Source organism: Somniosus microcephalus, chromosome 11 (genome assembly GCF_052327205.1).
Source record: "Somniosus microcephalus isolate GS21.2 chromosome 11, FLI_Smic_1.0, whole genome shotgun sequence".
NCBI classification, from domain to species: domain Eukaryota; kingdom Metazoa; phylum Chordata; class Chondrichthyes; order Squaliformes; family Somniosidae; genus Somniosus; species Somniosus microcephalus.
Genome location: NC_140997.1, coordinates 213,855,046 through 213,868,657, shown reverse-complemented (window position 1 = coordinate 213,868,657; position 13,612 = coordinate 213,855,046). Strand labels below are relative to the sequence as shown.

Here is a 13,612-nt window from a genome sequence, read left to right as displayed (position 1 = left end):
AAGCAATGCCTCGATTTTACAATTCTCATCCTTGTTTTCAAGTCCCTCCATGGCCTCGCCCCTCCCTATCTCTGTAACCTCCTCCAGCCCTATAACCCTCCGAGATCTCTGCGCACCTCCAACTCTGGCCTCTTGCGCATCCCTGATTTTAATCGCTTCACCATTGGTGCTGTGCCTTCAGCTGCCTAGGCCCTAAGCTCTGGAATTCCCTGCCTAAACCTCTCCGCCTCGCTATCTCTCTTTCCTCCTTTAAGACGCTCCTTAAAACCTACCTCTTTGACCAAGCTTTTAGTCACCTGCCCTAATTTCTCCTTATGTGGCTCGGTGTCAAATTTTTTGTCTTGTAACACTCCTGTGAAGCGCCTTGGGACGTTTTACTACGTTAAAGGCGCTATATAAATACAAGTTATTGTTGTTAATATCCCGTTATGTGGCTCGGTTTTGAAAGCGCTACATAAATGCAAGTTGTTGTTGTTGAGCTGTAGATCCACTACAATCAGACACACTCAGCAGCCATTATAGACACTCACGTTGCATTCTACCAGCAGCAGTGACCTGCCACTGTGTCATAGAAACATAGAAGATAGGAGCAGGAGTAGGCCATTCGGCCCCTCGAGCCTGCTCCGCCATTCAATGAGATCATGGCTGATCATCCAAATTCAGTACCCTGTCCCTGCCTTCTCCCCATATCCCTTGATCCCTTTAGCCTTAAGAAATATATCTAACCCCTTCTTGAATATATTTAATGAATTGTCCGAGTGCAGCAGGTTATGATTTCCTTCTTGGCACACTTTGCTGGCACGGAGAGCTGCAGGCTCGATTTTTTTTTAAAACTACTTTATCTGGCTACTGCCCAACAACCTTAGCTACACTTGGACATTTTACACGGCTGTAATTTTTTGTGTTTGTGTGAGATGGTATCAACCCACTCCGTTCTATCTCCAGGATACAGACCATATGTGGCTGAAAGTGGGTAAAGTGAGTTGCTCCCAGGCTTCTGCCTGGGACTACACCGAGTCAGCAAGGACGCCAAAGATAGCAGCCTAGGAACAACTCCCCCCTGGCTTTTCCTCAGTATTTTTCTGCAGCAGCAAGTAGGATTTGCAGCTATTTGGAGTGTACCACTCGCTGGTGCAGCATCTCAGCCTGGTGTTCCACCAGGATCTTTTTCTTTTTAACCCGTTCCTCCTGACCCTGTCGACTCTTTTGCTGGGATATAGGTCCACAGGTGCCAGGCAGCCTCTACTATCTCACCCAAGTGGCCATTCTTCATGTGTAAGCTTAGACAATGAGTGTCAACAGGCTACAGGGGCATCACTGCAAACATGATCATGATTTCATCCACCATCTACATAGGCACACTGCTAGTTGTGGTCATTGGATAACAATCCACCATCTACATAGGCACACTGCTAGTTGTGGTCATTGGATAACAATCCACCATCTACATCGGCACACTGCTAGTTGTGGTCATTGGATAACAATCAGCAATGGGGAACCCCGGCTATTTTCACTCTCAGGAGCACTAAGGTGTGGTGCACCAAGATTATTTCTGGACAAAATTAGGTTTTGGTAAATACTATACCAAATTTCTAGAGTAATTTTTTATTAGCAGATGATTGTTCCCATTGTTCTGTGGAATAGCCATCTTGGGAATCCACACCTCATCTGGAAGCTGCAGTTATTCATTCGCATTCCCCCATGTTGCATGTAAGTGAGGAAAGGTCGGATACAAACATCCCCTGATCTTACGAATTACTAACCAGCACTTATACACATGGATTTCACTATAACAGTAAACCGCACAGAAGAGATGAATCTGTTCTCTGTCCCAGAGAACTGGCTTAGACTACCCCTGAACACAGTTCTTTACTTTCTTCTTCTTTTCCTTATATTTTCTTCAGCAAACTCATTCATTCATTGTTAAGCCCAAAAGTTCAAGAGTCCTGTGAAAGTAAGCTGGGGGAGCGGCCGTAATGATCGTCTCTGATTTCTTAGCTTCAAACGGTGGAATTAAAAGTTTGTGTAAGTGAAGGTGAATCGGCATTTTCCACATCTGTTTCTGGACAAAATGTAGCTTCCGCAGCAAGGACTCATCCAATACCTAATGATATAAGTAAAGTGTTAGCAAGGATGATCCAATACCTAATGATTCTGGAATAGACAACAAAAACTAATTCAACATCAAGACAGATTTGGACAATGTCGGTGAGGTTAAATGCCTAATATATCCTAGACAATGTAAGGAAAGACAATCCAATATATAACACTAGTGTTAGCAAGGATCATTGATTATCTAGGAGGCTGGAGCAGTATCAGCACAGGTCATTTAATATTGTGAGATTAAGGGGGTGATTGGGAGAGAGGGAAAGAAAGAGTGTGTGGGAGAGATATGCAAGATACACACATGCAACTCTTGTTCAGCCTGCACCCAATCTAGACCCAACAGCCACTTCCCCGACATCACGGGCCCACATTCCCTCCTGCACCTTCCCAGTGCCCAGCACATGACCCTAACCGCCCCCCCCCCCCCAATAGTACCCCACCTTGTCAATCCACTTCCCTCCTACCTCATCCTTCCCAATAACATCCCACCTCTCTTCAGCACCCTATCCCTATCATACTGCACTATACTTACCTGAGTTCGAGGAATTGCCGATTCCACTGGGAGGCAGAAGGGAACTCCAAGAACCTGCCCCAGCCGGGCCGAATACACGTGATCCCCGAGAACCGCACAGAGTTTGACAGTGAGGTGGACCTGCAACTGGCTCTCAAAGGCTGGAAGGAAAAGTATGTAAACGTTGAAAAAGCATCACTCTTAATCAGGATATAATAACCACCTGACAGTATCTTAATTAAAGTGAACCCAGATTAAGCAGCCCTGCAACACAAATCAATGTTACTGTTACAAACTGCCATTGGGGTTGAGACTGGGGCTTAAAATTAAACGGGAACTGAAATAAGAATGCTAGATTTATGATTTTCAAACTTTTTTTTTACATTTTAGACTCGCTGGGACTGACAGGTTGTTTCTTAAATGGGATGCAAAGCTAAGAGTTAAGGAAGTCAACCTGCCAAAACATTTTTCCCCAGCACTGGTCAAGTTTTAGCAGTGGAGAAGAAATCAAAAACACACAATTTGCAAACCTGTACCACTGACCTCTGCTCTTCTATCTGTGTGACTGTCAGGAAGCCAGAAAACAAGAGTGAAGATCAGCAGCACAGAGACACCAAACCAAACCAGATAGCTCCAGCCATCACTGTACTCCCATTTATAAAACTATAAACCCCCAAAATACTACAGCTCCTGCCTCCAATTAAAAAAGACTTGCATTTATATAGCACCTTTCACAACCTCAGGATGTCCCAAAGCACTTTACAGCCAATTAAGTACTCATGAAGTGCAGTCACTGTTGTAATGCAGGAAACATTCCCAAAACATTCATGGACCTTTCCCTACTCCCGTTTCAGCCCAGGTTAATTTCTGTCAATACTCTCATCACTGGAAGGTGGAGACAGCTATCGCTGCTTCGTATCCAAGCTAGGTTCAAGCGAAGCATGGGCTCCTGCTACCACTCCAGCCAGGAACAGACACCTGTCCATACTCTCCACCTGAGTGCAGGTTTCTACTGTTACTCCCAGCTCTTTCTGTTGTCTACTTTATTGATACTCCTAATCCTATCTGGTCTGCACTCCTCTCACTGACGGACTGGCCGTAGTTTCACAGCTAATGTCTGACAGACTCACTTGTGAGAGGCTGAAGCTGTACTAACGCACAGCCATCTGTAGCATCCATAACCTTGTACCGTGTAATTGCCTTCTTTGCTTCCTTCCGCTGAAAGTTTCCTGGAGTGGGATGCAACACAGGAACCACCTATTGGTGTAACAGAGTGTGGTAAAGCAATGTCACTGTAAGTCATACTATGAAAATACAGGCCTATGTGGGCAAGTGTTAAAGCTTGGGAAGTGAATAATGATTGTATATCTCTACCACATTTCCATCACGACTTGACTATCAGGGGATATAGGGCTGTCCTTACTTCCAGAATAGAGAAACAGTTTATTGTAACAGGGAAGTGGAGTCTGCATTATCAAAGCAGCAAGGAATTGGATTTGTTCTTTTTTGACATGTCTCCCATCACCTGCTCAAGAGAATGGGTAGCCGACTGCACGCAGGCTACTTCCAATGATGTTATTCTGTTATCATTGGCAGGAGGAATGCTTTGGGGTAGGAGGACGGCTGTCCCGCTAGTTCCTCCTCCCTCTGTCTAGGGAAGTGCCTCAACGTGGTTTAGCATCTCCCCCAGTATCAATATCTCATGATAGAGAGAGTCATGTGAGGAAGTCCATGTGTTGCAGTGCATCAATTCCACAACATACAGTTGCCTCGGTTTCTGGTTTTTCCTCTTATTTTTCCACTAACCAGTCTTCTTTTTTACTGCTCATTCTGATAGGGGAAAATGCAGAGAGATGTATAATTACCAGCTCCTGCTCGCCAATGTTCTGTTGTTTCAGAGCAACGCTGATTTCTCCCTCTGCATGTTCTGGGACACCCACCGTCACTGCACTGTTTGAAAAGAAAAATACAGTAAATACAAATAATCACAGAAAGGGAATCTACCAACACACAGAACCCTAGAGCGGTAGGGTGAGATTTACACCACCTTCACACGCCATGCATTTATAATTTCAAATAGTTAAAACTTAATGCTGTAATATAACATAAATTGACACACTAAATTTATAATTAAAAAAAGAACGAACTTTACTTATATAGTGCCTTACCGCATCCTCAGGACATTCAAAGATAGTTCACATCCAATGATTAGTTTCGAAATACTGTTGTTACGTAGGTAAGTTAAGAAACTCAAGAAATAATTATGTGTTGAAAGCCAAGAAATTAAAAGGGATTAGTTCACTGACATTCTCTCACACCTCCTCCTCCAACATCAGATCATAATAAGTTTCATAACCTCTCCCGCTCTGCATCTCAGCCACTGAGGCACCCCCTCCTACTCTGCCCCCTGGGCACTCTCACACTTTTCTCACACCTCCACTCACTCTTGCACATATAGCTCCCGCCACACTCTCACCCCTCCACCAGCTCTCCGCCACACTCTCACCCCACCAGCTCTCCGCCACACTCTCACCCCTCCACCAGCTCCCCGCCACACTCTCACCCCTCCACCAGCTCTCCGCCACACTCTCACCCCTCCACCAGCTCTCCGCCACACTCACATACATATCCAATACACTTACACACCCACCCCACGTCAGTCACACTTGCACATCTGTCGCGACATAGCTCTAAGAGCTGGCCACCTGGTCACACCATCAGCTGAGGATAGCATTTAGCAGAGAGACAAAAAAAAAGCATGAAAAAAGAACCAAAATATCTTTTTTTTTTTAAAAAGAAATTGCACATTAAAACACAGCAAATAACTTGAAACAGTTTTAAACCAGTGCTACTCCCAGGTCAAACAAATCAGAAATTCAGTTAGTAACAGCCCTGTCATTCCCTGTGCTCGGTAATAATCAGCTTGTGATAGCCCTGTCCTCATTACTATTGAGCTAGTGGCAATCCTGTTGCTCCCCGTGCTCATTAATATTTAATTAGTAACAGCCCCGTCACTCCCTGTACTGATTAATATTCAATTAGTAACAGCCCTTGTCACTCCCTGTACTGATTAATATTCAATTAGTAACAGCCCTTGTCACTCCCTGTACTGATTAATATTCAATTAATAACAGCCCTTGTCACTCCCTGTACTGATTAATATTCAATTAATAACAGCCCTGTCACTCCCTGTACTGATTAATATTCAATTAGTAACAGCCCTGTCACTCCCTGTACTGATTAATATTCAATTAGTAACAGCCCTGTCACTCCCTGTACTGATTAATATTCAATTAGTAACAGCCCTGTCACTCCCTGTACTGATTAATATTCAATTAGTAACAGCCCTTGTCACTCCCTGTACTGATTAATATTCAATTAGTAACAGCCCTTGTCACTCCCTGTACTGATTAATATTCAATTAATAACAGCCCTGTCACTCCCTGTACTGATTAATATTCAATTAGTAACAGCCCTTGTCACTCCCTGTACTGATTAATATTCAATTAGTAACAGCCCTTGTCACTCCCTGTACTGATTAATATTCAATTAGTAACAGTCCTTGTCAATCCCTGTACTGATTAATATTCAATTAATAACAGCCCTGTCACTCCCTGTACTGATTAATATTCAATTAATAACAGCCCTGTCACTCCCTGTACTGATTAATATTCAATTAGTAACAGCCCTTGTCACTCCCTGTACTGATTAATATTCAATTAGTAACAGCCCTTGTCACTCCCTGTACTGATTAATATTCAATTAGTAACAGCCCTGTCACTCCCTGTACTGATTAATATTCAATTAGTAACAGCCCTGTCACTCCCTGTACTGATTAATATTCAATTAGTAACAGCCCTGTCACTCCCTGTACTGATTAATATTCAATTAGTAACAGCCCTTGTCACTCCCTGTACTGATTAATATTCAATTAATAACAGCCCTGTCACTCCCTGTACTGATTAATATTCAATTAGTAACAGCCCTTGTCACTCCCTGTACTGATTAATATTCAATTAGTAACAGCCCTGTCACTCCCTGTACTGATTAATATTCAATTAGTAACAGCCCTTGTCACTCCCTGTACTGATTAATATTCAATTAGTAACAGCCCTGTCACTCCCTGTACTGATTAATATTCAATTAGTAACAGCCCTGTCACTCCCTGTACTGATTAATATTCAATTAGTAACAGCCCTGTCACTCCCTGTACTGATTAATATTCAATTAGTAACAGCCCTGTCACTCCCTGTAGTGATTAATATTCAATTAGTAACAGCCCTTGTCACTCCCTGTACTGATTAATATTCAATTAGTAACAGCCCTTGTCACTCCCTGTACTGATTAATATTCAATTAATAACAGCCCTTGTCACTCCCTGTACTGATTAATATTCAATTAATAACAGCCCTGTCACTCCCTGTACTGATTAATATTCAATTAGTAACAGCCCTGTCACTCCCTGTACTGATTAATATTCAATTAGTAACAGCCCTTGTCACTCCCTGTACTGATTAATATTCAATTGATAACAGCCCTGTCACTCCCTGTACTGATTAATATTCAATTAGTAACAGCCCCGTCACTCCCTGTACTGATTAATATTCAATTAGTAACAGCCCTTGTCACGCCCTGTACTGATTAATATTCAATTAGTAACAGCCCTTGTCACTCCCTGTACTGATTAATATTCAATTAATAACAGCCCTGTCACTCCCTGTGCTCAGTCATGTTCAGTTACAAACAGCTGCATCATTGACACCTTATCAGAGCAAAGCCTGTGTGAAATGGCTTTGATGTGTTGTGAATGTAGAGAAAAACGAAGAAAAAAATCTGTGTGTAACACTAATTTCTGGGTATATTTATACAGTAGCATCGTGGCTATGTTACTGGACTAGTAATCCAGAAGTCTGGACTAATTATCCAGAGACATGAGTTCAGTTCCCGCTATGGCAGCTGAGGAATTTAAATTCAGTTAATTAAATCTGGAATAAAAAGCTAGTGTCAGTAGTGGTGACCATGAAACCATTGTTGTAAAAACCCATCTGGTTCACTAATGTCCTTCAGGGAAGGAAATCTGCTGTCCTTACCCGGTCTGGCCTATATGTGACTCCAAACCTGCAGCAATGTGGTTGACTCTTAACTGCCCTCTGAAATGGCGACTCACCACCACCTTCAAGGGCAATTAGGGATCGGCAATAAATGCCAGCGATGCCCACAGCCCATGAATGATGAAAAAATATATCTGCCGGCCCCATTTTATTGTTGAGTAGTGACAGGTTGTGTTTCTATTAAACTGTTATTGGAGCATTTGTTCCATTGATCGGAATCCAGGGTTAGCATATATAAGGTTATTTAAAATTTGTATCATAATTAAACCATTACCAGTAACTGGCTAATGTTTCCTTTTTACCACGAGCCTGGATGAAGACATCCTCAATGTGTTTGGTGGTTTGGTGACAGGTGGAAAGCAGAACCAGGCCAGAATAGTCCCTGTGAAGAAACAGTACAATATTCAACTTCAAGCCTGGCTGTGGGTTAACTATCACAGATTGAGTTACACAATAAATACACTCAAGTACAGTGTGCAGATTATATCGCACCAACAGTTATATCTGAAATATCTATATGTGGTAGTCTTATAACTGTGAGGATTACTTAGAGGTAATACTTTGATCTATGAGAACAATCTGGGAGTCGCGCTTCTACATCCATGTTTTAAATGTTGACCTGTAGCTATCATCTCTTATACCACTGATATTATACATGCTGCTGTAAATCAGTGCACGTAACACCAGTGCTCTAGCATTTGCTTTACTGCTGTATGTATGGCCAGGCTGGGCTGTAATGTGCTCTAGAGTCCTGTACAAGGACCAGCACTGCTCCAGCATGCACTTGGGTCATATGTGTGTATCTGTGCATGCACTCTGGTCCTGTATGTGTACCTACACTACTCCAATATGCACTCTGGTCCTGTATGTGTACCTACACTACTCCAATATGCACTCTGGTCCTGTATGTGTACCTACACTACTCCAATATGCACTCTGGTCCTGTATGTGTACCTACATTACTCCAATATGCACTCTGGTCCTGTATGTGTACCTACATTACTCCAATATGTACTCTGGTCCTGTATGTGTACCTATATTACTCCAATATGCACTCTGGTCCTGTATGTGTGAAATAAAGAATAGATTTGCCTTTCTAATCTAGGCTTTATTAACTTTAAAATCCTGTAGCACATCTTTCCACACCCAGTCCCAACCAAAGCTGGAAAGAACTGAATTTAAGATGGCCACCACAAATCACATGACATCAACTACCAATGAGATTACAGCATATATCCCAAGGCAGGAAACAAACAACCAATCACAATACTTCTTACTAACATAAAGAATAATCACCACATTCACCCCTCCTTTTAAAATACACTCCAACCTAAATAACCTTTACAATTTATAATTAATTATTTACAACTAAAACTATGCACAGACAAGAATAAAACTATTCAACATGACACAATACTAAGTGAACAACAACAAATAGTAACATTGCACATAAGTATTAAGTATCTCTCAACTAAAACAATATATTTCAACAATTTTAAAACATTACTATCAATTTAAAAGTCCATTTTCAATCGGTCGACCGGATATCTTGTTCGTGTCGACCTTTTTAACCTTGGTGAAATTCCTTGCCCTTCCACACCAGGAGACACGGAAGTATCTTCTGCAGGAAGGCTATCCATATCCCGATTTTCAACGGTTTCCGGATTAGAAATCCCATCAGAAGGTAAACTGGGACGGTCATAAACATCCATCGAGGGCTGACTAATAGAAGTATAATTATCTGCAATCGGATTGGAAATATTCGTAGTATCTGTAACAGCATCCACATTATCTGAATCATGACTATTGTTAATATCCTCAGAAGAGGGCTGGCCACCACAAGGAGCCAAGTCTTTAATTGAAACGGTACTTTCTTTCCCATCTTGGAATCGAATATGAGCATATTGGGAATTTGCCTCCAACAGCTCCACCTCCTCCACTAAAGGATCATATTTTGACAATCTAACATGGCGTCGAAGCAGCACAGGTCCCTGCATAGTAAGCCATGAAGGTACCGAATATCCCGTAGTAGATCTCCACGGATAGTTAAAGAGCCTTTCATGGGGGGTCACATTAGTAGCCGTTGAAAGCAATGATCTAATGGAATGCAGGGCATCAGGCAGTACCATTTCCCACTGTGTATTCTTAAGGTTCCGGGATGTCAAAGCCAACATAACTGCCTTCCATATCACCCCATTGTATCGTTCGCACTGTCCATTACCCTGGAGATTATACGGGGTAGTTCTACTAGTAGAAATTCCCCGACTCTGAAGGTATTCCTTCAACTGGGAAGACATAAAAGAACTTCCCTGATCCGAATGGATATACGCAGGCATCCCAAAGATGACAAAAAGTTGAGTCAGACATTTGATAACTGTAGCAGCTGATACATCTGCGCAAGGAAAAGCAAAAGGGAACCTTGAAAACTCATCCACAACAGTAAATATATATCGGTTTTGAGTAGTTGAAGGAAGAGGCCCCTTAAAATCGACGCTCAAACGTTCAAAAGGAGAAGTAGCCTTTATAAGATGAGCTCGTTGAGGCTTAAAGAAATTTGGTTTACACCGAGCACAGATAGAACATGATGAAGTCATCCGCTTGACGTCTTCAACTGAAAAGGGCAAATTCTTACTGCGTACGAAGTGTATCATCCTCGTAACCCCAGGATGGCATAAGGCATTGTGAAGATTAATAAGCGTATCTCCGTGAATCACAGAACAATAAGCCCTCGACAGCGCATCAGCAGCAACATTATCCTTCCCCGGACGATAAACTATATCAAAATGGTAACATGCCAACTCAATCCTCCACCTCATTATTTTATCATTCTTAATCTTTCCAAAATGTTTGACATCAAACATAAAGGACACAGACTTTTGATCAGTTACCAACGTAAAATGTCGCCCCGATAAATAATGTCTCCATTTACGCAGTGCTTCTACTATTGCATACGCCTCTTTCTCTATTGAAGAATGCCTTTTTTCACTATTGTTCAAGGTACGTGAGAAAAAGGCCACAGGTCTTCCATTTTGGTTCAGAGTAGCCCCAATTGCAAAATCAGAAGCGTCCGTCTCAATCACAAAAGGAACCTGCTCATCAATAGAATGCACAACTGCTCCAAGGATATCCTTTTTAAAATTATCAAAACACGTCCTGGCCTCCCATGATAGAGGATATGTCGTAACCCGAATAAGAGGCTGGATCTTCTGTGAAAAATTTGCAATCAAATTAGAATAATAAGAAAACAGTCCAACAACTCGTTGCAAAGCCTTAGAATTAGTAGGACAAGGTAAATCAATCAATGGTCGCAGACGTTCTGGATCTGGTTTAATCTTGTTTCCCGAGATAATATACCCCAATAGATTTACCTCAGTGGTCGAAAAGATACACTTCTCTTTATTAAAAGTTAAACCAACTTTTTCCGCAGCTTGAAGGAATCTTTTTAAATTAGAATCATGCTCCACCCTTGATTTGCCACACACTGTGATGTCATCTAAGTATGAAAAGGTGTCAGAGAGAGAGTTATCACTTATAAAAGCATCCATTGCCCGTTGAAAACAAGCAACACCATTAGTAACACCAAATGGTATTCGGCAAAACTGATACAACTTTCCGCCAGCCTCAAAGGCCGTATATGGTTGATCCTTCTTAACAATAGGAATCTGATGATAAGCACTCTTTAAGTCAATAGTGCTAAAAACCTTATACTGAGATACTTTGTTGATAAGCTCATCAATCTTAGGCAAGGGGTACGCATCTAATTGAGTATACCTATTAATAGTTTGGGAATAGTCTATCACCATTCGTTTCTTGTCTCTCGTTAGTCGTGACAACTACCTGTGCTCGCCAAGGCGAACAACTAGGTTCAATGATTCCTTCCAATAAGAGACGTTGAACTTCAGAATTAATAAATTCTCTATCCTGACTGCTATACCTTCTTGACTTGGTAGCAATTGGCTTACAATCCGGCATCAAATTGGAAAAAAGTGATAATGGAGAAATGGATAAAGAGGTTAATCCACAAATAGATAAAGGTGGCTTAGTCCCTCCAAATGAAAAACTGAGAGACTCGTGTAACTGAAGCACATCATGACCAATCAAAATATCCGCACAGAGATTAGGCAAAACAGATAGGCGTATATCAGTATATGTATTACCTAGAAGAATCAATTTCACAAGGCAACAACCAGCTACTTGTGAAGTGAGAGTCGTCTGAGCCATACACACCTGATACGTAACAGGCGAAATTTTCAAATGCTTCTCCTTCGCAAACTGAAGACTTATAAAACTCTCGGTACTGCCCGTATCTATAAGGGCCTTCACTTCCAACCCATTAACTTGGGCCGTAACTATAGCTTTGTTTAGGCCATGAGCAAATGCAGCAGAAATTGATGCAATAAACGCCCTATCTAAAGGCTGAATAGTCACAGAGGAGGTAATTGAACCTGATGATTTACACACACGTGCGTAATGACCTCTCTTGCCGCATTTACTACACACAGCCTCCCGAGCAGGACACTTCAGACGAGGGTGCCGGACGTTCCCACAAAAATAACACTTCTGAATCCTAGAGGCAACAGCCGCCGAAGTAGAAACTGTTTCAGAATCTAGTAAACCACTCCTATTAAGTCCACATAATTCCTTTTCATCCGGAACTGCCGAAACCACAGTCGCAGGCCGATTAAAAAGAGCATAAGAATCCGAACTTCTCTGAGCCACATCCAATGTAGAAGCTTGCTCAAAAGCACTCTTAAGATCCAAAGTCTTATTTTCTAACAACCGCTGACGAATTGATCTAGACAGTAATCCATTAATAAAAGCATCCCGTACCGATTCTTCCTTATATTCTTCAGCCATCACGGCCTTATAATTACAGTTAACACTAAGGCACCGAAGTGCTTGTAAATAAGTATCCAAAGATTCTCCCACCTGCTGCCTACGGGCAGATAGAAGGTGACGTGCAAATACCTCATTCTTTGGTTTAACAAAAATCTTTTCCAATGTAGAAATAGCCACTTCGTAAGTTTTACAGTCCAAAATATACTTATACACATCCGGAGCAATGTAGTTGATCAGCATATTCAGCTTATTTAGAGACTCTTGATCCAACACGCCCAAAAAGTTTTTAAATGTACAATACCAGTGTTTCCATTTATCATCCACTCCAGCAGAATTAGGGTCAGCATTGAATCGTTCTGGTTGAAGATATCGCTCCATTCTGACATAAAGTTAATAAATTGAAATAAAGAATAGATTTGCCTTTCTAATCTAGGCTTTATTAACTTTAAAATCCTGTAGCACATCTTTCCACACCCAGTCCCAACCAAAGCTGGAAAGAACTGAATTTAAGATGGCCACCACAAATCACATGACATCAACTACCAATGAGATTACAGCATATATCCCAAGGCAGGAAACAAACAACCAATCACAATACTTCTTACTAACATAAAGAATAATCACCACAATGTGTACCTACACTACTCCAATATGCACTCTGGTCCTGTATGTGTACCTACATTACTCCAATATGCACTCTGGTCCTGTATGTGTACCTACTCTACTCCAATATGCACTCTGGTCCTGTATGTGTACCTACATTACTCCAATATGCACTCTGGTCCTGTATGGTTACCTACATTACTCCAATATGCACTCTGGTCCTGTATGTGTACCTACACTACTCCAATATGCACTCTGGTTCTGTATACAGGAAACTTTCGTTTAAACGGAGGTTAAATATCCTGAATGCTCTATCCACCGGCAAAACTCAGGAGTCGGTTCAGATAACTTTTTTTTACTTTTAGTTGCTTTTTTTCTCCATTTGGGGCTCTGCAAGCGTCTAGCTGAAGCTGTTGCTTAGCTACAGAGACGCTTGCAAGCT

General features: G+C 41.7%; 1 pseudogene across 1 annotated transcript in view; it reads right to left on the bottom strand.

The window, feature by feature from the left end:
• Window positions 1–1,586: 1,586 nt before the first annotated feature.
• Window positions 1,587–13,612, bottom strand: part of LOC147111215 (mitochondrial mRNA pseudouridine synthase RPUSD3-like) — a 32,160-nt pseudogene continuing 20,134 nt past the window's right edge. Inside the window, exons 6-10 of the transcript XR_015080063.1 lie at window positions 8,003–8,110; window positions 4,483–4,567; window positions 3,748–3,874; window positions 2,639–2,778; window positions 1,587–2,104 (exon numbers count right to left, since the gene is read on the bottom strand). The product of XR_015080063.1 is annotated as a mitochondrial mRNA pseudouridine synthase RPUSD3-like (transcript). The remainder of the gene's footprint in view (window positions 2,105–2,638; window positions 2,779–3,747; window positions 3,875–4,482; window positions 4,568–8,002; window positions 8,111–13,612) is intronic.